The 25,011-nt window shown below is 39.6% G+C and overlaps 1 protein-coding gene and 1 non-coding gene across 4 annotated transcripts in view; one reads left to right on the top strand and one right to left on the bottom strand.

Moving 5' to 3' along the window:
• The window catches only part of OXR1 (oxidation resistance 1), a 218,297-nt gene that overhangs the window by 16,395 nt on the left and 176,891 nt on the right, over positions 1-25,011 (top strand). The gene's annotated exons all lie outside the window — the stretch shown is intronic.
• On the bottom strand, positions 2,958-3,040 carry TRNAL-CAG (transfer RNA leucine (anticodon CAG)). Its single transcript has one exon. It is a non-coding gene; the product is annotated as a tRNA-Leu (tRNA).

Here is a 25,011-nt window from a genome sequence, read left to right as displayed (position 1 = left end):
GACTTGCAATGGCTAAGATATATGCAGTTTCAACCCCGGAAAAAGTTGACCTTGTGCTTCCTTTGATAATTGAAGCTATTTAGGTCTGGATATCTTGTCTAGCTAATATGATTATTTTGGTTTTCAATTAAGAAGAGCTGAACATATTCATGTGAAGAGTTTAAATGTAGCCTCACTAACCAGCTTGTACATAAAAGTGCAGATCTTGGTGTGTGAAGGTGAAATAGCTGCCATACATACTGGTAATCAGATTTTTCAAAAAATAATTGTTTCTTTTTTCCCTCAAATGCCTCTCTAGATTCTGTCCAGTGCATCATGTAAGTTTCTGAAGGCCATTGTATAGGAAGAGACTGCCTTCACAGCTGTCATTATATCAGTTAATGTATGCTTTGCCACAATTCAGTGCGTATTCTTAATAGGGTACTGTATTGTACTTGTGTAACATATTGCTGTAACTTGTGTAACATATTAACATATGTTACTGTAACTTGTGTAACATATTAACATAGGATTTGGCAGATTTTATTGTTCTGTGCAGGCCTTTAATTCAGGATGAATGATCTGCTAGAGAGTAAGGAACTGAACTTTCTACAGGGATTTCTTGATGAAATCCTGTGGTTTTTGTTGTTTACGATGGCCTTGGATTTAACACTCCCTCTACCTCTTTTGTTTTGATCAGCCTGTGAATATGGAAGAGTTGACTTGGAAATGTATTGTATTTTATTGTGTAATTATATTGAAAATCCAAATGAAATATCATCTTCAGACCTAATTCTGTCATTATGATGTGTTACTGGAAGAGAAATGCTGTTAACTACAAGCTATGCAGAGCTCATGGCTGTGGACTTTTTAACTCTGTGCATTCTGTTGGGTTGCTGGTGTTTCAAATGTCCAGCAACTCCTCTGCAGCCTTGTCCAAAATGAGGATTTGAATCAGGGGATAAAATCCTAGGTGCACTGAAGAAACATGGGTTCCCATTGGAGTTAGGCTTTTTCTTATCCAGAATGGTGGCTGGAGCCCCAAGCAGTTCTCTCTGTCTCCCATCATGCAAGCCTCTCAACAGGGATTGAAATAGCGTCAGGAAGGGACTGTAGAAAAAAGCTACAGTTCTAAATAGGTGCATGAATGCACAATCTGTTTAGTAAATGCCTTGTCACTACTAGCTTCCTAGGATGTTTAACCATGTCAAATACTGTGTAGGTACATCTGTTCTGATTTATATGATCTCAGTATTCACATTATAATTGAAATGATACTCAGGAAGTTCTGTACTTCAGAGTTGTTTTGCTTGTGGCCTACAATTATTTAATGTTTTTTAAATATCTCTCCTTCCCCTTCCCTCCCATACGAGCATATGAACTAGAAGTATGGTGATAGAATCACAGAATCATAGAATGGTTTGGGTTGGAAGGCACCTTAATGGTCATCTAGTTACAGCTAGATGGAACTAGATGTCCCACTGCCATGACAACCAGGGTACTGATTGCAGATTTTATCCAAAATGGATCCCACAGAAAAGCCAGGCATCCCAGCACCCTGCAGCTTGCAGTTGTCTATTACTGCTTTAGGCAGCTGCCTGTTGAGTTTTTTGAATGTCTGGCAGACCCCAGGACACTGGACTTGTTTGTGCATTCATAGCAGGCAAATGTGCTGCTTTCAGAATCCGGTGCTGGTAGAACTGTTGTCTGGAACATGGAATTAAATACTGATTTAGCATTAACAGTTTAGGAGATGGTGATCTTAACATTTCTTTCTGCAAATGTTCTGCAAAACATCCTTGTATATGTTGATGGACTCTAGTGCCACTTGCCTAGTACGAAGGGATGAGTTAACAGCCCCCAGGGTAAAGGTTTTGGAGAAAAAAGATAACATATCTTCTGTACACAAGTTTTACTAGATAAGTATTTGAGGTAGGTGAGCAACTCACTCAAGGAATGTTTAGTAGCATTTGCCCATGGAAAGCATTAGTTACCTTTCTTGGAGTCTGTGTTAATATTACATAATTAAAACACTCCCTCAAATCTGTTTCCTACTCTGGAATAAGTCATTGATTTATCTTCTTTAGCTGCAGATGCATAATGATCTAGTTCTATGCATGTTCAGAGGTCATTATTGCATATCTACTGAGCATTTGCAGTGCTGGATGCTTAACATTTCCAGCTTATGGTGCTAAAAATTGCGGTCTTTCACTTGATTCATGGGAAGAGTTTTCTTGTGACTGATGTTTGTGACCTTGTTTTTCAGAAATACTCTGTATTCCAGAATGTCACTCACTGTGTACTTAACTATAAGCATGTAATGTGAAAATGTAATTCACTTATTGATTCATATGTGCTTTTGAGAGCTTTTTAAATCTTTACAAAACAAGGGGCTGCATTCTGAGCTGCTCCTTTCTTTAGGCTGAGATAATTAGATCTCCCATTTTAATTCAGGACCCTATTAATCTATTTATTTATTTATTTATTTATTTTAAGACAACAATAGGATATTTCAGTAGGAAGGGACCTACAGTGATCATCTAGTCCAACTATCTGACCAATTCAGGGCTGGATAAAAGTTAAAGGATTTTGTTAAGGGCATTGTCCAAATGCCTTTTAAACACTGACAGGCTTGGAGCATCAACCACCTCTCTAGGAAACATGTTCCAGTGTTTGATCACCCTCTCAGGAAAAAAATGTTTCCTAATGTCCAGTCTGAACTTTCTATTGTGCAGCTTGGAATTCCCCGTTAGTCAATCTTCGGAGTAAGAGCTCAGCACCTCCCTCTTCACCTCCCCTCTTCAGGAAGCTGAGATCACTCCTCTGCCTCCTTTTCTCCAGCCTAGACAAGCCCAAAGTCCTTAGTTGCAGAGATAATCTTGCTGATAAATATATCTAGCAGGACTAGTCCTGCAATTTAGCCCTCAGGAACACTGCCGGTGACGAATTGCCAGCCACATGTAATCCCTAAAAAGAACTGTCAGAAGTGGGATTCGAACCCACGCCTCCAGTGGAGACTGCGACCTGAACGCAGCGCCTTAGACCGCTCGGCCATCCTGACTTATGGGGGTTGGCTGGCTGACTGTTTTGGTGGTGTGTTTGTGTATATTTTATGTTGTGCTATTTTTCTCATACAGGATGATAGAAAGTGTTCTAAAACTAAAATATATATTGTGTTGAATCTAATGTAGCTGTAATAACAGTTGTTAATTTGGTAGAGGCAGCTGTTTCATTCTGTATCTGAGTACTAGTATTTTGAGAGAGAAGCAGGGACTGTTGCACATAAATTATATATGCCATGTAGCAGAAGTCTGAAGGTTACACAAATGTGGTATGTTGCACAAGGGCATTGCTTAAGGCTGATTTCTTTCCTCTGATGTTTATGAAAATCCTTTTGAGACAGGTACAAGTTATTCACGGGGAGAGTTCTCTGTAATATTAGAAAGGAGAGTATAACACTGAAACAAATTGGCCCTGTGCTTCAGTTTAATAAAAAAAATCCCTGTATTTGAAAGCTGCATCCAGGAAGCTCTGAACATACAAATTTGGTCAAGATTTGGGAGTAAAAGTCAATATGGAAAGCAAGAGGTATTATACTTGTTTGGGAGCATCAGGTTTAAAATCCAGTGTCTCTCTTTGGAATGTAAATGTAATAGAAAAATTAAATCTTTAAATGTTATAACCAGAAGCTGACTGTCAGAAATGGCAAGTACACCGCTAGCCCCAAAACATAATCATTTCCCAGAACCTGAAGGAACAGTATTTTCCATTTTCAAAAAAAGGCTACAGTCTCCACTACGTTGGTCAGAAGTTGAGCCTGATTGTGTTTGGTACTGGTAGTGGAAGGAAACCATTCCCCTGTTTGAAGAAACCAGTTGTTCCAGCTCCAGTTTTCAATATTGGTAGTTTTGCTGAAATCAGTGTCCTGCCTAATATGTTGGTGCTGTTTTGGAGGGTTTGTTTGTTTTTTTTTGGTGTGTGTTCTAAACCATAGCTGGTAGAGTCAACAGAAACAAAATTATTCCAGTTTCAATAGTCTTCTTGCCACTGTCGCAAGGTAGGCAGAGTCCAGTAAGCAAAAATACAGATGCCTGAGATATGCCCATCAAAGACTTCTCATAGAGTTACAAGTCCAGAATGAGCTGGGGTTGAAATCTACACCCTTTCTCCTGTCCACACATAGCTGTTTGGATCTTCAGCCAGCAGCTCCATAACATTATGTTCACTACTTTGACGCAGTGATGGTGTAAAGCTGCTTAAATATATTTTGACTGGCTGGGGAAATTGACTAAATAGGTCATAATTTAAATCAAGTCTAATTCATAAAAATAGTATTACTCATTGGCTTCAAGACCTGTGGATTGCCCAAGGAAGGTTCTTGCAGAACTGAGTCCTTACCAAACATCCAGTGGGCCTCAGTGAAGAATCAGCCCAAGCCTACTCCTGTACAACACCGGTGTCTACCAGTGGGAAATTTTTTGGCCCAGAACTTCAGCAGTTAACTCTCAGGTTGTTGTCCCAAAATCTGCTGATCTGGCTAACTTGATGGTCAAAATGTAGTGGTGCTTAGTATGCAAAGGGTAGCTTCAGTCCTGATTGCTCACCCATAGCTGAATTTCATATAGCAGTTGTCATACTGACTGCATTGGGCTCTAGTAAGTGAAGTGTAAACCTGAACATGATAAATTTGTGAAGATGTATGCATTCTCCAACTGCTCTCAGACTTAACTGCCTGTCCATCACACAGCCAGACTCATTGGACTTGAGGCTGGAGGTTGTTTTGTTGCAGGTTGCACATGAGGTGCATTGGTGTTATCCATTGGAAGGTTCAGATCTACTATTTCTGAGTGCGTGTTCTGATGATAGTAGGTGAAGAAGAGAAAATTAAGTCATGTTGGTATCATTGCTGATATTCTCTCATGTCTTTATGCTGCTGCCCAACCTAAAATTTCAAGAACAGGCTTCTATTCTTAGCAAATTGGAGAAAGTCTAATTCCATTTTGCATTATTTGTGCATGTAACAAAAGGCAGTGCAACATCTGAGTTTAGTTTCCAGAATACATGATGATGGCTGACATTGTTCTAGAAGGTTCAGTAAGATAATGGAAAATACTGAAAAATAATTTTAGTTTGGCTGTGCATAATAAAATCCTCAGTAATGACTTATCTTCTGAAGGCATGTTTGAAGAATCGAGTAAAGAATAATGCTAAACCCATATAAGCTAATATGAAAATATCAGCAATAATCACACTGATCAATGGTGTTTCAAGGGCTGTTCACATTACAGTGAATTGATGGATTTAATCAGAGTATCAGGAGACATTTTGGGGCAAAAATGTCTTTCCTCAAATAGAACTCCATAAAATACTAGTTTTTTTCTTTTATTTGTATTTTTTTCCCTTGTGAGTTTACAGCTCTTGTACCTGCCTGTAATGTCAGTTGATGAGAGTCATGATGTCTCGAATATTACATCATGCATCATAAAAATCTTTCATTTACTTAGAAAAGGAAACAATGTTTATGAAGCCTGGTTTTATGTTGGGCAATGTTCAGGAATAGCAGGTAGCAACAAGGGGGCTTCCAAATTCAGAAGAGTGGACAGACTCCGCACATGGGTATTTGTACTCATTTTATTTCTGATTCTTTTCCAGTTTCTGGGTGTCATGCCCTGAACTCTATCTGGAAAAAGAGTTTTAACTCAAGATCATTTATGTCTGAACTGATGTGCAGAATGGTCAGATAAGCTGGCAGGTCTTGGGGCTGTAACCTTCTCACCCAGCACAGCTAGGAAGAGAAAATAGTATGTACTCATTGCCTAAGCTCACATCCCTGCATCCTGTACAACCCTGTCAGAACCCAGTGAAGCTGCAGGGTCTGAAATTAGTGTTGCTTTGTGTTTTAATACTGAATTTGAAATTGTTGTAGATGTTATGCTAAAGCTACTGTGCTATAGTGATTTACACTGATATCAGTGTACATTAGCAGTCCATCTATTTAAATGCACTGTCTGTCCCTCCTCTGTCACTTGATAGCCCTTCCTTGGCTATTCTGGTTTTCTGTCCTGCTTTAAGCAAAGCTTCTCACAAAGTGAGAACATCTTTTGTGTTGTTCCTTGTCTGAATAGGAAAGTTTTATTATTGTTCATCTTTCAAGGCTCTCCCTGTGGGCCCCGAAAGAAATACTAATTAAAAAAGAATGGCAAAATTCTGTGGACCCATGCATCTCCTTCGAAGAGAAAGTGCACTTATGTTATATGGATGGTAATGGGGTTTGATGTGGTTCATTGGAGACTTGATTTAAAAATACGATGCCTTTTCAATATTTTTATGACTTCAGATTTTGCCCCTAGTTCTGCAAATGTGCCTAACTTTACAGGAATCATTAGTCGTGTTGTCAGACCTTTTTGGTCTGTACGAAGAGTAATATAAAGTGGTGCATAGACTCAGAATGTTGTCAGGAACCTGGCAAGCTCTCTTCCTGCCCCCTGTAATCTTTAGGGTCCAGACTCATTCCTTTATATTAAAAATATTAATAGCAGAAATAGATTGTGAGCTAGAAACAAGACTGCTGTCAGGACATTGTTGTCTCAGCTGACAGCTTTCTCTGCAGCAGAACTTATCATGGTCACAGGTAGGAATGGACTTGAATAATAATGGAGACGGTGACCTGGGCATATTCCATTCATCCTAGTGGGAATTGGAGATTTGAGTTGGGGAGATAAAAAAATCTTTGTCTTTTTCTATTCACATGGGTATTCTCTATGAAATAACTCATCCTCAAAACACCTTATTAGTAAAACTGCCCATAAACCTCATTTGAATTCAGTACATTCCTTTAAAATTCCCCAAACTAGTAAACTGCGTTTGAAGATATAAAACAGATTAAACATGTGGAACACTATAGTGTTTATAGGAAATCGGGAATACAAGAGGAGGTTGACAAGCATGTCTGCATTGCCTGTGATGATAATGGAACATGCCTCAGGAGCATGTGTTATCGGCAGGATCCAGAAGCACAGCATCCATGTATGTGGCAGGGAAAGGAAAATTCCTTCTATTCCCTGAGACTGATGCTGAGTATCAGGGTTTTTCTTCCCAAATCACTATTTCATCACGAACTTGAGCACCAACTGGAGTGTTCTTTGCTCTGTGATTACTGCCTGTTGAGCTGGAATAACTTTTTTTTTTTTTTTTCCCTGGATACTTTTAATCCCAAAATGTGAACTGGGGAGTTCTTCAATGCAAAATGATAGAACTGGCTTTATTTTAATGATCATGTCTGCTGTTCACAAGGGTCATGATCATTGGCTTTTGTTCCTGTTTAAGATAAAGGTGTGAGGCTAATAATTGGATTTCTTGTCCACTTTCATGAGAAAATGAACTGAACTCAGTCCTGTGCCTGACCTGTCCTCTTCTAGCTGAATAACTTTTCTGCTCCCATGGCCTAAAGTACTTACATTTATGACTGTAAATGCAGGGTGTGGATGTGGGTGTGTATTTGACATTGCTGCAGTAAAAGGTAATTTGACAGCTGATGCTGGGGCAGAACCTGACCTGCAAGATCCTAATTACTAATTGATGAGTAAGCTTCTAACCTGACTTCCAGCTTCCAGCTCAAGTGTTCTAGCAATGAAAAATATCCTTGTTTTTGCTAGGAATTGGAAAAAAAAAATAAACCAGAGTATCTATGTTGTTGGTGATGTGGTAAGTATGGAAACTTGTAGTGACAGAATAACTGGTTTTAATTATTAACAGTGAAGTGATTTTAGTTTTAGATGAAAAAAATCCTAAAATAATTCAAGCACAACTGCACATTTATACTCTGTTAAGTTCTATCTTTATTTATAAAAGTAATAGCAAGAAAACTATTGAACCTGAAGGAACTAAGTGAGGCAGCCTTGCAGGCATTAGTTGATGTGAAAAAAATCTGATGATGATCTGTTTCCCAAGTGGAAGAGCCAGGGATAAAACCAGTTTATTGCCTAACCTGTGCTGGGAGGCCCTGTGTTCTGTCTTGGTGCTCTCCAGGAAGCCTGAGACATTGCAGAGAAGTTTTATCTTAAACAGGGCTAAACAGGGTTTGGCTCTTAGACCTGGCTGTGGAGACTTGGCTGTAACAGAAAGAGTCTTGCCCAAGAAGTAGAGGAGGGAGAACCATATGGGATTGTGTAAAGTATTGCAGGTGATTGCCTCTTCCAGATTTTTTGCAGGGTAATAGCCAACCTCTGAAGGACAGTAAGCCGGCTGTGGCTTGTTTTCTGTTTTCATGTGATAAAACCACTTCCTACATAATGAAATCCTATGAAAATTGTAAATCCCATGCCTGTTGGTACTGAACATTAGTTGTGCTTGGTCCTCCTTTTGCACATTCCAGCCTTCTCTCCTCTCCAGATGGAATGGATGGGGTCTGTGGCCATTTGCTCTCTGGTACATAGGTGAATATTGCTTCTTAGTAATAAATTACAGAAGTAATGAGCTTCCAGATCAGTTAATATGGGTTTATTTCCAGTGCAAAAGAGTACAGCAAGCACACTGCTAATTATCACACTGTGACAGTAATGAGAAATAATAATGGTACAGTATAAATTACATAATAAAAATACTAAAATAGACAATAATGATTAGCATATTATAAAGTATGGAAGATTTCTGAAGAGTGTTGTATTTTGGAAAGTGGGGTTTCTTAGTGCAGTTGTCAGTACTAGAGTCTTGTGACTATAAGAAATGCAGAAGAAGTAAGCAATATGCTAAGTCCAAGATACTTAGCCTTGCACTGTGTACAGAAAACAGTAACCCAGTAACTGGCAAATATTAGCTATCCCCTTAGACTTCCCTCGTTTTCTAAAAGCAAGATCTTCACACATTTACTTCTGTTATCCCAAAGAGAAAATCTTCTTCCTTCTATTCGCATGATCAATATGTTCCTTGCATACCGTGAAGAGGGAGACGGCTTCACTGACACCCGTGCTGACTCCCCATCATTTGCTCTTCATACCAACATAAAGATTACCTATGTTTGCAACAAGAAAAAATAATGCTGGTTTTGAGTGTGGGTTGTTTTTTCTTTTGACATTTTAGAAACTGTTTCAGGCTCCTCTTAGTATTTAGACAAGCTAATGTTTCTTTTTGTGGTGTTGCTGTTGACATTTCCTAAGGGAATTGCTGAAGATGTTAACAACATCCCAGCACAGGCCTGCTGTAATGGAATAGTCCTTAGCTTCTGGCCCTGACACAAATACCTCTTAACTGATGTTTCTGCTGAAAGTAATGTGATTGTGGTAACTCAGTGAGTTGGGGTAAATAAGAATCAGTCCTGGCTATTTTGGGGAGCATAAATGTCTTCTGAACTCGTTAGTGTTTTGCTTCTTGCAGATGCAACAAGCAGAAGGGGCCAATTTATTGTGTGCATCAGAGCCTCTGTGCTGCACAAACATCCGCAATGCAGAGTGGGAAGGAAGTCTGTGAGGAGCATTTGTACTTGGCTAAGCCAGAGAGCCAGGAGAGCTTGTAAGTCAACCAAGAGAAATTGGTCAGTTAGAGCCTTGGCTGATTTTTTAGCCAGTAGCCATGAAAAACAATCACCATAGCAGAATGTGCCCTTATATGTGTAGCGTGTGCCCCAGGGGCACTGTGGGTTAGACACAGATTGATGTTTTTGTGAGTTTGCCTTTTTAAGCCCTGCTTTTGAACTTTTGCACTGCAGTATCCTTAACACCTGATCAGTACCAACAGTGCAAAATTGTGTTAGCAATTAACCAGGACTGTCTACTTAGAGAATTTTTTTAACCTTTTATGTGTGAAGGTTTTGAAGGCTCTTCCAGCAGGTTGAATTTTGTTCTAGAATCCCTAATTAAAAGTAGGAAGCTCTTATATGCAACCAGACTGCCAGTTTAGCCTGTGGCCTATATTAAAAAATACCTGCATTGTTAAGTACAAGAATCATCTCTATGTTACAATCTTTTAGCAATACAGTATCTTTTTCTGACTGGTTACTGTGTATTGAACCTATGGAACAAATAGAATCTTCTCAGTTGAGACCCAATTTCTCTGATTATTCCAACCTCAACTGTTACAGCCTCTGTTGCCAGTGAAATTGCAGAGAAACTTGTTTGCGAGAGGGTCACGCAGCAGCATTTGGGCCATGTTGTTTGTTCTGTTTCCAAGCTCTCCGGCTGAGGCTTGGGGAGAGGCAGTCTTTGTTGGTCTGTGGCTGTTCCCCTGCCTTGAAACAGAATAAAAACTGTCAGGAAGAAAGATATTCATCCTAAGGGTAGACTCCAGTTACATTAAATAGAATAGCAGCCACCTGGAGATGGGACTGGAAGGCAGCCAAAAGGACACTGAAATTTTTCAATAGCCTGTCCCTAAGCCTGTCTTCCAGTGATCGATAGAGAATGTAATTTCAACCTTCAGACTGTTCACTGCAACCAAAGGGAACTGAATGCTCTTCCGGATCTATATAAATAGCATTGTAACTTAGATGAGAAGATACTCTTCCCTCTAATGTGTGTGTTGTTCTACTGTTGCAGTAAATCATTACAGATACTACTGCTTACTAGTTTTAGTAAATTGTCCTTTTGTCTGTCTTGTTTGTGTTTTGTAAGGGGGGTGGAAAAAATGGCCTTGAACAGGGGATGTAACATAATTTCAATAGGTATTTTGATTAAGGTTTTCTGAGGTGGTCCTTGCTGCTTGTAACATTTGCTGGAGGTGGTCAGCCTGGGATCAGCAACTGAAGTCATGTTTTGAAGCATTACTGTAGTGATGAGATCTTGGCTTTCCTTGTAATGTCTGCTAAAGGGTTTAATTATATGCTGTAACTTCTTTGTGAAAACCTCTCAGATTTATGTATGTAAAGGCAGATAGCCTTGACTTATGGTAGGATTACAGCCTCATGAGTCTCCAGCAATCTCAGGCATGTATTTACAGTAATATCTATTCCTTCCTTGTGAGAGATCTCCCTAGCCTTATGTCATTGTACATGGGGTGTAACCTTTTGAACCTGGTGGTTCATCTCAGCTGAACTGAGATCACAACCAAGTCTGCTATCACTTGGTTTCAGGCAGTGCTCTTCCCTCCCAGTGGGATCTCTACATATGTCTTCTGAGGGAGAGGAGGAGCTGAGCCTTTTTAATGAACCTTTTTTAATTTTAAAACATTGCCTTTTGGTAAAAGTGGTGATATAAGGATATATAAAAATAAAAAGTTCCATTACCCAGGTGGTTCCTTAGGAAACATCTCACACCTAATGTCATGTTTGGGATTGTCTCTGTTAAATTATGTGTATTTTGGTATTTGTGTTTTCTTTCCTGCTGAAGTGTACAGTTGTATTTGTAATGCTGTTTTAAAAAAGGCAAAACTCTGCCCCTTCTTCCTGCACACAACGGGAATGAAAAAGTTGCTTCAGTAAATAGGAAAGCAGAGGTAGGAGGTGCCCCCTGTGAATATGTTTTGGCTGTAAAGAAGTAAGTATGTGATTCAGCCTCAGAAAGATAAGCTGCAGGTTTCAGGAACTGAAAATCATAAGTACAATAGGTATACATATGGGCTGAATAGTGATTTCTCAAGACTTTTATTGTACTTTATTCTCAGCATCCCACAGAGTAACCTGTTCTGTTTTGCAGGTACGTGTCAAAGTACAGGGGAAGTAAATGATCTGCCCAAAGCCCTGTAGTCCTGCCCAGGCTGTGGACAATCACTGAAAGTGCTTGTATAGCACTTACTGTGAGATACATGCGGCTTTGCACAAATGTAAAGTCTTGTCTAAAGTCCCCAGTGACCACAGCTAGTAATTGTGAAGAGCAACAGTTACCACTGTGAGTAGTCCATTAGCTTCAACAGAAACTGCATTAGTGCATTCAAGAGTAAAATAACATCCTTCTATTTTCTTTAATTAATATAGGTAAGGCTGCATTCTGTTGTGCTAAAAATGTAGATTTGTGATACATTGGCAGCTGAAGTGCTCTTCAAACCACATAGTTTTACCCAATATGTTTTGCAAATGTTTGGCAGATAGAGAAGAAAGAGCCATTTAAGAGCCACCTTTAAATTCAGTGTTTGGTAAATTCACTAGAACCTAGGGTTCTGGCTCAGATTTCTGTCTCTCACTGTGCTTGTGCAGGGCCTGTTGCTTCTAAAGACCATGATCTATGAGGTGAAAATAATGACAGATGTTTTCTGTAATACTGATGGCAGAACTTGCTGGCATGGTGCTCCGGGACATGGAATGGGCAATGCTGTTAGCCATCTCTATCCTGGGGGTTCTTTGGGAAGATAGGACATCACACAGGCCTGCAGTGCTGATTACTTTGCAATCTGTTTGTCATGCAATGTCCTTAAAATTTTCTATTATAACTCCTATCAGATAACATCAAGTTCATTGTAAATACTCTGCTTTCTTCTGTGTTTTGTTTCTTTTTTTTTCTTCTCTGTGCAAAATATGGTAAATAAATAAGGCCCAAGAAGAAGACTGAATAAAGGACACAGAAGAGATTTGAAAGGAGTGGGGGGATTAAGTGAGGATGAATGAAAACAAGCAACAGAGCTGAGAAAAAATAATTGCGTATATATATATGAAAGCATTTTAATGGCTCTGCCCTCTTGAGTGTGAAGGTAGCCTAACTCAGGGTGACACTACTGGTTCTGTAGAAAAGGTTTTGATAATTAGCCTTACAAGGAAGATTCTTGATTGACATTTGCACTTTGTTTTGTTACAGGCAATAGTAAGTGGATGCAGTCTTCCAAGGGTTATAGTTGCAAAGCCTGTATCTGGCATAGTACTTAAGAAATCATCCTGCTAGATGTTTTTTTTTTGTATCAGATTACCTGGTAAAAGCATGAGTTAAAGGAGTATCCAGAGTTGCATAGTACCTGACAGAATAGCACACTCTAAAATTGTCTCATCCCATCCCCTGCCTCTGCACTTGCTTTCACTGACATTTTGAATAGTTATCTAACGTGGTAGCTAGATAATGTTTGTCCGTGATTCAGTAAGAATGTTCTTTCCTAAACTGAAGCTTAAAATACAAAACTATCCGTTTTTCCTATGAGTGTGAGATTAATCTTCCTGTTAGGTTTCTCCTGGTTCTAAATTTGTCTCCTATCTATAGCCATTTTCACATTAATATCAACTTTATACTGTTCTATGGTTCAAAGAAGGTGGTATTCTGAGTGGACTGGAACAAAAATCCAGTACAAATGAGCTGATTTGATAATATGCCAAAACACCCCCAGTTATTTCATTTGAAGCATGTTTTCCCTGTTGCAGTGCTACTTTCCCTACTGCAATGTTGCATTTGCAACCCAAAAAGTTAATGGTATCCTGGGCTTTAGAATGAAAGGTGTGAGTTCACATTTTCAGTGCTGAAGTGCTGCTTTATTACTGCCTACTGCATCTCCATCATCTGTTTGTACTTAAACTTACCAATTATTTTCACTGTTTTGCTTTTACGTGTCTAAATGGATCAGTGATACCATGAGGCTGAGTAGGATTGTCCCAGTCTTCTTAATTTCTTTCATAAAAATAACAGATTTTAAACTCTCTTTCAGATTTTAGTAATAGCCACTTCTGATATAAGAAAAAAAGAGAGACTAGACTTTTAAGAATATTCCAAAGAGGCTATAAAACAGACTATCAGATTGCTGTTCACTTGAAATGATCATAGTGATAGAGAGTTGAAAAGGAAATTTGCATAAATCTTCAAACAGGAAAAGAAAAAGACAAGACTGATATCATTATATCAGATGTTATGCTGGAGGGTCTTGCATTTATTTTCCTACAGTTCTCTTTGGCCTGCTGGGTTAATGGAGGATGAGAAGTCCTCCTGGACTCCTTTCTCTGGGTTCTGATTTTCTTTTCTCATGTTGAACTTTCAAGCATAAAAAATTTCAGCTGGAGAAAGGATACTTGAATTGATATGATTATTTGATGGTTCCAAAGACTGCTCATTTAAGAGTATGATTTAGAGCTGAGAACTGTAATGGCGCCAAATTTAAGCAGTCAGAAAATTCCTTGGTTAAATATAAAGATAATGCTACATTGGGAGAGCTTAATTCCTGATGTCCTGGTGGACTGGTAACGGAAAAACTGTAACTGAGAATAAAAGGATAAAGAAATGACTACACTTTCTCCTGTGAGCCAGCTAGCAGAGTTCTGTAGCCTTCCTCATACTTTATATCTGGACTTAAAATATTAGCATGCAAAATGTAGAAATAATCAAATATTCCATATGCAAGATGGAATTTTTATGTCAGATTATTTTCTGAGGGACATTCCTCTTTCTATTTAGTAGTGTGGAGTAATTCCCTGGAAGGTGCAGGAAAGAATGCGGAAACTGGTTAACTGAAGAGAATTCAGAAAAGGAATGTGAAGAAGATGGATTGACAAGTTATGGAGGGGGTTGTGGTCCATGAGAATATAGTACCACTTCCCAGTGATTATACCTTGAGGTTACCAAATACATCTATGTTCCACATCCTCCCTTCACATGCATCACCCAGTTAACAGTGGGCAATCTGGTCATAAGATTAGATTCTCATTTAAATTACATGAGCTTAGTGCTAAGTTCCAGCTCTGAATGGTTTTGTGTAATATGGGAGAGGGAACTCCATTCTCTATGTAGGTGAAAATTAAATTGACTATTGTTTAAAATAGGAATGACTTGAGGAGTAAAAAACCCCAACCTTAATTCCCCAAGGAAATTACTGGAACATCTAGTTTGATAAAGGAGCTTTTAATTTTTCTGCATTGGATGCCATCTTACAAAATTGCTTAGAAATTTGCTGCTGATGTCAGCAGAAACAGGTTCAATGCCTGGATGATTTCTTTGTTAATTGATGTTAGTGTTAGAAATTATCTCCTTATTTTAACTTGACTTCATTCTTTCTCTTGTGTTCTTTATCACAGTTTATGATAGCAAAAAGGCTTGGAAGGGATTATTGAGTCTGTCCCTGTGCCACATAAAACTATTACCCATGTTCCATCTTTGTAATGATTGCTTAAATACCCCTTTCTCTCATCCTTTTTTTCTAAGACTTACTTTCTGTATGGATGTATAAAATAGTTCTAAGGGAATGTGCAAACATATTAGGGAAGGTTTTTTTTCTCCTCCATATCTCCCAGAAGCCAGCCCCACTTCTGGAGCAGGAGCATTATGATAATGTATCACAGGCTTGTTATATTAATTACTGGACGATATATCACAAGATGCTAAGGTCTTGTTCTACAATAAGGCTACCAGTTGTAATGTCACCATAAGGAGATTTAATAGCATTCATGCAGAACTCACTTTGTCACCGCATTGTAGTATATGAGATAACAGTTCAATAAATATTCTGGGCCAGCCCAGATGACTTGAACATTGAACATGAAATTTAAAATACTTCTTTGGTTTCTTGCCAAAGGTATTAGACACATACTGTACATTTACAGCTCCTGCATGATGAGGATTTGGGTTTTGTTCCTTAGGCACATGGTTGTGTTGCTACATTAATTTAAAGTTGACCTCCAATTATTTTGGTGTAATTATTACCTTTGTTGGAGGCAGGTTTTAAACCAACACTTGTGGCCATTTATTCCTCCTAGGATATGATTAGAATCATTATTAAAATCACTGGAATATGTTACAAACGAAGTATTTCGACTTCAGAAGGAATTGCACATTTATGCAATTCTGTAATGTTTTCTTAAAGCCAAGCTAAGATGATTCCACATGACAGCAGTCTTAATGAGGCTCAATAAACAGTGCAGTTTATAACCTCAGGCCAACTGCTGAGCAGAAGCCAAGCACAGAGCTACAGCTTTAGTGAACCCATTACTGTGAAAGATGCTGGATCCTAGAGCAGCCTGAGTCACCCCTTGTACAAGAAATGAAGCTCCAATAAATACAAATGAATATCCAAGATGACGGGTGACAACTTTGTGCATACGTGATTTCCTCTGATTTGACAGTGCCTTGATATGGTCTTAAGGCATGTGGCTTCCTAGCAGCCACTTACATTTTTAGCCATTGAAACTTCTGGTTTACTTGCAGACATTAACATTTGGGCCTTGTGGTTTTGTAGAAGCATTTAAAATTTCCTTTGCTTACTTTTTTGGGGCCTGATTTTCAGAGCTATTCAAGATTTGGAACAACCCCTGTAAACTGTCAGGATAGCCAACAGCGTTGAAATGCATGTTTTTTTTTCTGCCAAGTTATGCTTATTTTTATTAAACTCTTCTGAAGGTGAATTGACACAGGACCTTGCATGGAAATGTCTTCAATCTCTTGATTAGAATAAATTAGTTTTAAGCTGCTTATAGCAAAGCCTACTGCAGACCTATTCATTCCCTTAAGTTCAGACCAAAGCAAATTACTCTGTCTTGATTCTTCATTTTGCTAGTGCTTTAATTTTTCTTACCCACTTTTTAAGAACAGTTATTTTTGATAAGTAACCCTGAATTTGTTATTTCATTTGGAGACTTTGGTACATCTGCAAAGAAACATTATAATCAGTTGCTGGAATCAGATATAACATTAGCACATGTTAAAACAAGCTCTCTCCTCTAGCATTAATGTAATAATTAATTAAAATAAACTGTTTAACAAATTGCAGTATCCAGCTTCTGCAGTGTTGTGGGTAGAACTCAGTAGCAATACTGAATTATCATAAATTTACCACGCCACTGTCTATTGAGGCATGGGATAGGATTATCAATTCCTTCCTGTTCTTGTTTTGCACAGATAAAAATTTGAGTATGTTGAAACTCTGAGCCTTAAACCACCTTGTGTTTTCCAGCAGGGGAGAAAGTACTCAGGGATTTTGAGCCCAGCATAACTTGAAGCCAGTGTAAATCAAGCAGTCACAAGCTTCCCTCAGCCGTGGGTTGTTTCCTACCCTTGGGGCTGAACTCAGCCCATCTCCTCCCACCAACACATCCACTGGCGTGGAGCCCCATGAGGGTCATCCAGACCCACTGCATCCCCTGTGAACAAGGTGAGGAAGTAGTGGTTAAAACACCATTAGAGGCAATGTAACTCCTGTTTTAAGGTGTTAATGCTGTTGTAGTCTTTATGAAAATACTCCTAAAGGGTCTATGGAAATACAGTATCAATGGATTTAGGGACTGAAAAGAACAGGAAAGGGCAGAGCTGTGTTATTTAAGCTTGAAGAGAAAAGAAATGCTGAGCCAACTCTGTGGCTGCTTCTGTGCATCAAAGGTATAGACCAAGTTAAACAGGACAGGTGGTGGCACAGGATAAAAACAAAATGGTATTGTACAAGAAAATAGGCAGATAGTTGTTTATATTGGTGGGAATATTATATAATGTGCTGGACTGTTTATTCAGATCTCCTTGAGGTAACCTTATCAAAACCCCTTAAATCTGAGCAGTTAATCGTGTGTGCTAGGTTTGTGATTCTTAAATAAGTTTTACCTGTCAGTTTTGCACAGTTGTTGAATCACAGTTTGAGTGGTTAACACTGTAAACCAGGTTGGTAACAGGTTTACAACTTACACTTTTCATCTTCAGCCTAGTAAGAAGGCAGAAGAAGATGTTAAAATAACATGGAGCCAGTACAAAAAGGTTATGCAATCAGATGCTGTTCCCTATTTAGTACAGTTAGATTACACCAACAGCAAAGCATAAGTTGTCATCTGCTGACATTTAATTCTGTGGAAAACAGGAAAAATGCACTGTTGGAAAGTGATGTTAGAATCACTAGGGATTTGCAGAGATACAAAGAGACAGATAAACACAACAAAAATCAATATGGTTAGTGTCTTGGGCTCTATCACCACTTCACAAAATGATAGAGTTTGCATTTACAGTCGTGAATGATGTCCCAAACAAAGGGTGGCATTGCAAGAGGTGGTCTGGTGACCACTTAACAGCATCACTCAGGCTGTGAAGGGATAAACCTTCACAGGTTTTATTAATCACTGGAGGAGGGGAAATGAATTATACTATTTTTCCTTAGAAATCATCATACATTTTATGGAGGAAGATTTTCTTGGAGTAGCACCACATAAGTAAGACCACAAGGTCTTTAGTTGCTAAAGCATGAGTGACTTAGCAAGAACGTGTATTGGTATTGCTATGACTTTTGAAATGTCTGTAGTCACCTCTATCAGACAGATGTGATGCCATGGCATGTTCAGCTTCTTGCAGTATAGCATCTGGACTAATGTTAGGCCTGAACTTTGAATAATATGGTATTCTAGAGAAATTAGCACCTGAATCCTTTTCCAGTGTTGCTGTTTCTGCACTCAGGAGTATGTGTTCACTAACCTTGGGAAGCAAACAGGGCAGCTGTGCAGAACTCCAGAATTTCAGTTTCACGTTACAAATCACTGGTTTATTTATTGAATGAGGATTGTTGCTCTCCATCTCTGTAAGGCTTTAAAAGACCAAAAGCTAAAATGGACTGTAAATCCAGAATGTAATCTCTTATGATGCATGTGTCTGTAGGCTCTGAGGCCAGTTTTCCTGAAGGTATCCCATGGGAAGTCAAGGATCACTCCAATTTACTTGTTATCCCTTGTGATGTGTTCTTGCCACTGTGATAATAAATCAAGAGATAATTTTTGTTTGAGTGGAGATGGATGAGGCACATATAATAGTCTGTGCCAGACCGCAGCCATTTTCCTGTGGTGGAAAGAGAGCTCTCATCCCCCTCTTGTCCCCCTTTCGTCCCCCTCTCATCCCCCTCTCTCTCCTCTATTAGTATTCCCTGTGTTTGTGTTGCCTTGGATAGATTTTGGGAGGGCCGATAAACTGTACTGGCTGGGTTCTCATCACATTGCACATGCGATCGTGGCTATCCATGTGTGAAACCCCCTGCCCTGAGCCAAATGAGGGGTGAGCCTCCCTGGTACACTCCTCCTTGTGCAAACAAGGCACTGCTGGGGCAGATTGGCAGTACCGGGAATGAAGGACAAGGAGCTGTGGCTGTTGATATACTTACTGATTGCCTGGAGAGTCTCAAGCTCTCTTCTATGTAATCAGTTATTAAAGATTGCATTCTAAGTTCCTAACTGCGGGCAGGTTTTTATGAGAGGTGTAATTCTTGTGATCAAAGCAAAAGCTTCATTTTTTCAAAATACAAGCATCAGTGAATTGTTCCCATGTCTGTTGAAGCTCCTCTCTCATTCTGAATATCAGAGAAATAACACCCTTCCTTTTTTTTCTGCTCAAATTAGATTTGCTGTTGGATACTCCTTTTAGAAGGAAATTCAGATATGAAAGCCTGGGGGCAGTGATAATCTGGAAAAAGGTATTTGCTATTACTTTGTTTTGACTTTGTTGTTCTGGCTCGGAGGACTTCATTTGGCCTGAACAGCCATCCTGGACTACTGCAAACATGTGGCTGGGTCAAAAATGAATAATATTTGATTAAACTGTCACTTGAGTCATTGTTGTCATCATAATTATTTTGATGACATGCTCAAAACAATTGATTGTTACATAGTACAGCTATTGTTCTGCTGCTTTCATACTCCTTTTCCAAACTAAGAAGGTTTATTTATTTAGATCTTGATTTATACATGCAGTATATGACAGCTTTCAATCCTAGGTAGAGACAGAACTTCAAAATGAAATCAGATGCTTAGAAGTACTTTTAACTTTAGAGGTTCCTTTTTAACCAGAGGGTGAAGGATACTCACAAGGAAGTTTTGACTGCAAGAGACTCAGAACATTACACCAACAGATATAAGGCCCAAAGTGCTCAAGTAAGTCAACACCAGCCCATTGCAAACAAGCACAATTTCAGTTTGAGCTCAGAGAACCTTGTCAGTAGAGTTTGGGCTTAATTTAAATTTACTTTTAGGGCACTGGTGGGAAGGCCGGTTTTATTCATTGATGGTAATGGCTTCATCAGAGACACTGAGTCTGGTCATCAATTGTTAATTAAATTTCTAATTATTTCTAATAAGAATATAAAAAAGAAGAATGTCATAATAAAACCCCTGTCATATTTTATTAGTAAGTTCACCCTGTAATTTTCATGTTTTTGCAAACACAATAAAAATGTCACTTCAAATTAGATTGCACCTTATTGATAGAGTGCTAAGGAAAGGAACCATTACCTCCTTTTATTTTAACATTACTGTTTCAAGCTATATCACAACATCTTGGTAAGCATTTCTACTGCAGCTAAAGCAAAGCCTGAGGACTGGTCTCTGCACTGGGAGCACCTGGAAATGTAACCCATGAAAATCTGTGACTATATCAGTACAAGATTGATTACCCAAATGCTTACGTATGATGTTTCACACATAGAAATCTCTGTCGTGCAGCTTTGGTGCTGTGTTTGCTTTCTTTGCCTGAGTGCTGCGGTGAGACAGAGCTGTGCTTGGGAGCCTCACAGCCTGTGTTGAAAGGGGCAAACATCCACTCTGTTGGCACTCGCAGCAGCAGAGGCAGTTGCTGCTTCTGCCTCTGCAGGGGCAAAAAGGTCCTTTTTACACTGCCCTGGTGAGACAGCCCCTGCAAGGAGAGAAGGAGCCGGTGCTGGGGGATGGAGGCATCAGTAACTCAGACAGCCTGTGGCTCTTTGAGCAAGTCTGCTTGTCAGAGCCTTGTAGAGCTTCACCTGAGGAGTGCTCTAAGAGATGGTGTTCCACCAAACTCTGAGATAAAGAACAGGGAACAAGTATGACAGTTCCTCCCTTCCTCTTCCCATCTCCTGAACCTGAGGTACTTGCCACCTAGAGGATCTGAAGAAAAAGGAAAGGAGAAAATGACACAAAATTGTGTAGCAGTTACCAGCTTCCATCCTAAAATGTGTAGAACCAGACCACCCTCTGAAGTGATCCAGTGAAGAGCTGAATTCATTTAGCTTTGAAGGAGAGCTGAAACTCTTGATACTTCTGTTTGTGTTTTTAAAACTAATCTGTGGTGTTCATAGAGCACTCACCTCTGACAGGCAGCAAAGGAACAGCAGAGACCTGGTGAGAAGAGTGGGCAGGTTAACACATGGTGCTTTTGCTGCTGCTCACTTCTCTGCTGACAATCCATGAAGCTGTCATTTGTAATGCAAAAGGGAGGGTGGGAATGCTCTGCTGCCTGCATAGCTCAGCCTCTGACATCAAGGGTGGCCCTGAAAATGGCACTGAAACGGCATTGGCATAACCTGAAGACAAGAAGATGTACAATGACATTGCAACAGTGAAAGGAAGTAAAGGAATATTTATGGGTGAGGGCAGTATTTCTAGTATCACTAATGATCACTGCTAGAGCTCTTGAGGTGTGTGTCCATTTGATGGAAGGTAGAAGAGGAAGAGGTATGGGTGGAGGCAGAGCTGAACCTGACAAACCCAAAACCAAGGGTAGTTACAGCAGTCAGGTAATGAGCAGCAGAAGCAGTAGAAGTGATATGAACTGTGTGGCAGGTTCACAATTCCAGTGTTGCCTTTGTTGCCACTGTTTCCCAATAGTTGGAGGCACAGTTAGATAGCTGTGCCCTTCTCCAGCATCTTCCACATTAGCAAAAGCCCAAGCTGTCTCATTCCTGTGTGAGCATCGCTTGGACAGAAATGGGCTTGGGGGAAAAAGCAAGGCCAGTTAGCTAGTAAGGTGAAGCAGTGTCACTTACAAATTATAGGACATCAGCTGTACTCAGCAATTCTGAGTCAGATACCTGCACTGGCTCCTGTTCTTAAAAATGTGTTGTATATGCAGATTTGGATTTTAGAAGATGAAAAACAAGCAGTGATACAGGAGCAGCTGCAGCTGTGGCAGGCAATGTATGTAATTTCATGAATATAATATATTGTTTGGTTTTAATCGTGTCTTTTGGTGGTGGGAAGGGAAAGAAAGTCTCTGAAGTTGAAGACAGTGCAGTAGAGCTTAGCATTTCCCACTGTACCTTTTGTAAAGGATATTAAATATTCTGTTAAAGTGTATACACTTTAAATATGTTACTTATAGCTATTCCATGGATATAGAAAGGACAGAGGAACTCTTCTTGGAACAAGCTTGGAATTTTAGTGCTTTCACTGTCAACTATTTAGTACTTTTTACTGCCCCAACTGTCAAGTTGGTTTTTTTTTTTGTTCTTTTTTCCTCAACAGTAGCCTAAAAATAATCTGAACTCTTGTGGTTTGATATGCAGATGCATGGTTCAGATACATGGTAATATAATTGAGTAGAAGCTCTGCATGTGTTCTATCAGGAATGTGTTAAGGTACTTAATGACTGTCTTTGCATGCTGCTAATTTGGACTGGTATTTTTAGTTGTATTCCCAGTAGGAATGGGAGTGAGATTTTGGCAGCTTCTCACAGACAGCTTTGATAGATGACTCCCAGGGGAGGGGGGACAATAGAGCCATCCCACCATTAAGGTTGATGCCTGCTTTATTCTGATAAACCCAGTTTTGAATTAATTAAAATTTCCAGGAATAAAACCTCCTAAAACTGCACATCCTGTTCTTTGTAGTAAGACATTTGACAGATTTTTCCTGGAAGTTCAAGGAAAGGATTCTGAATGCATGTTAAAGCCATATTTATATAACTTACCATGTCCTACCAACCTTAACCTGCAAATTCTCAATTGGTGTTACCTTGGTAGTTGTGTTGGAAGATTGTGGTCTTTTTCTCCATCTCTTCTCTTCTTGTTTTAATACCAGCAGGTTGGGAAATAAGAGTGAAGTACTTTACACAGCTTGTAATAGACTGTGTGATAGACATAATGAAAATCTGCAGAGATGTTCAACCAAGAACTCTTCAAATAAATTACACAAAGAAGAAGGAGACTCAAAAGGAATTTTTTGTTTTAATTTTCTGGTTTGTTTTACTTACTAAGACTGCACTGTGATAAACTGTTTGCATATTTAAATGTCACATAGAATAATTCTGCAGACTGATGATACTAATAATCTGTGATAAAAGAATACTTTGTGACATCAGAAATCATAACTTTGTGAAACAATGTCTGTAGCACTAAAAAAAAAAACCCTATTATTGGAGAAGGACTTTTTACAAGGGCATGTAGTGACAGGACAAGGGGGGATGGCTTTAAACTGACAGAGGGGAGATTCAGAGTAGTTATTAGAAAGAAATTCTTCACTAGGAGGGTGCTGAGGCACTGGCACAGGTTGCCCAGAGCTGCTGTGGCTGCCCCATCCTTGGCAGTGTCCAAGGCCAGGTTGGACAAAGCTTGGAGCAACCTGCTCTAGTGGAAGGTGTCCCTGCCTGTGGCAGGGGGCTGGAACTGGATGAGCTTTAAGGTTCCCTCTAACACAAATCATTCTGTGATTCTCTAATATTCATAATATTAGAATTATAGACTTAATATTAGACTGGAGCACCTCCCTTATGAAGACAGGCTGAGAAAGTTGGGGCTGTTCAGCATGGGGAAGAGAAGACTGCGTGGAGCCCTCATAGCAGCCTTCCAGTATCTGAAGGGGGCCTACAGGGATGCTGGGGAGGGACTATTCATTAGGAACTGTAGTGATAAGACAAGGGGTAATGGGTTCAAACTTAAACAGCAGAGGTTTAGATTGGATATAAGGAAGAAATTCTTTACTGTGAAGGTGGTGAGGTACTGGAATGGGTTGCCCAGGGAGGTTGTGAATGCTCCATCCCTGGCAGTGTTCAAGGCCAGGTTGGATGAAGCCTTGGGTGGCATGGTTTAGTGTGAGATGTCCCTGCCCATGGCAGGGGGGTTGGAACTAGATGATCTTAAGGTCCTTTCCAATCCTAACTATTATATGATTCTATGATTCGATAATCAGAATTACTGTTTTGTGAAGGGTAGTGAAATAGTACTGTTGGGCATGCAGGGATTCATTGTGAGCAGTTCTCAGCATTTCTAAGGACTGTCTTTGCTCTTTTACTAGTATTTGTGTTTTAGACAGCCAGAGCCCTTGTGGTTAATGCTACTGGAGGCCTGCAAAGTGCCTAGTTTGTAAGCTGGGGATTGAGAGGGACTGCTTTGCTGTACTGGTAGTGGATTGCAAGGGACATGAAGAATAGATGCCTGTGTTATTTTGAAAAGTACATGTTCTTGCTTTTAAATTTTACTATGTTTTAGTTTTTCAAGGAAGCAATTTATATTGGTAGCCCTGAGGATATTCAATTTTTAACCATGATTTCAGTAGTTTTTACTACTACTGGGACTTCTTTGAAATTGCATTGTTTTGGGTGTGAATGTTCAGGGAACTAAAGTACCCCCAAAATTGAGCACTGTATTGTTTTTTCTCCAGTAGTCTGTCATAAAAAATTCTACTATTGCATCTCTGCTTGGTGCTGTGATTTGTATATTACCCCATTTTCAGTGTCTCATGGCTTTTGTTTCCAAAAAGCGCCAGGGTTTGGAGACAGGTGTGTGGTACAGAGTACCTACACCAATATAAAGCATCCTCTGGGCTGCAGAGGGGCAGAGTGCAGAGGCAGCAGCAGAGACCTGGGAGGCATTGAGCTAGATCACAGGTAGGTCCTGAAGTTCTTCACATTGTGCTTTGATGGCCTCTAGCTAAAAATATTTTCTGGAACTGAAATCACTGGCACCTTGCTTTGGACTGTGCTAACTCCTGCTGTGCTCAGTGCATCTTTCTGTTGATAAAAGCGGAACCAGTTCCTCTTGGTGAACAAAACAGGCTCTTTTGTGCAGGAGGATATAGAGACACTCTAAATGTCAGAATGTGCTGGCAAAATATTGGGAAGCATGCAGGCTTTTACCAGAGACTGGGTGCTCTTGAAGAACATGGGAGGTAAGAGGAGAGTGGCATAGAGGAGGACTCTCCTGGGGGACTGCGTGACAGCAACATGCATACATTGTCTATAAAACAATGAATTTCCTCAGTATAAGTGCCCTTTATTCAGACTGTTTTTTGCTGTCATTTTACATAAAGCGAGTTTATATTAATGCTGTGGATAATGAGAGTCACCAGGCTTGACAACACCACTAATTTCTTTCCCCTGTCTCTAGTATAGGCAGATTTCTAGCAATACCGTATAGCAGTGCTAGATCTTGGAAAATGATGATGTATGTGATCTGGTGGCAACAACTGAGCACAAGTCCATCACCAGCAGGGAGGGGAGAAAGGAG

The sequence above is a fragment of the Melopsittacus undulatus genome, chromosome 1 (genome assembly GCF_012275295.1).
Source record: "Melopsittacus undulatus isolate bMelUnd1 chromosome 1, bMelUnd1.mat.Z, whole genome shotgun sequence".
NCBI lineage: Eukaryota > Metazoa > Chordata > Aves > Psittaciformes > Psittaculidae > Melopsittacus > Melopsittacus undulatus.
This window is presented reverse-complemented; position numbering and strand designations above follow the sequence as displayed.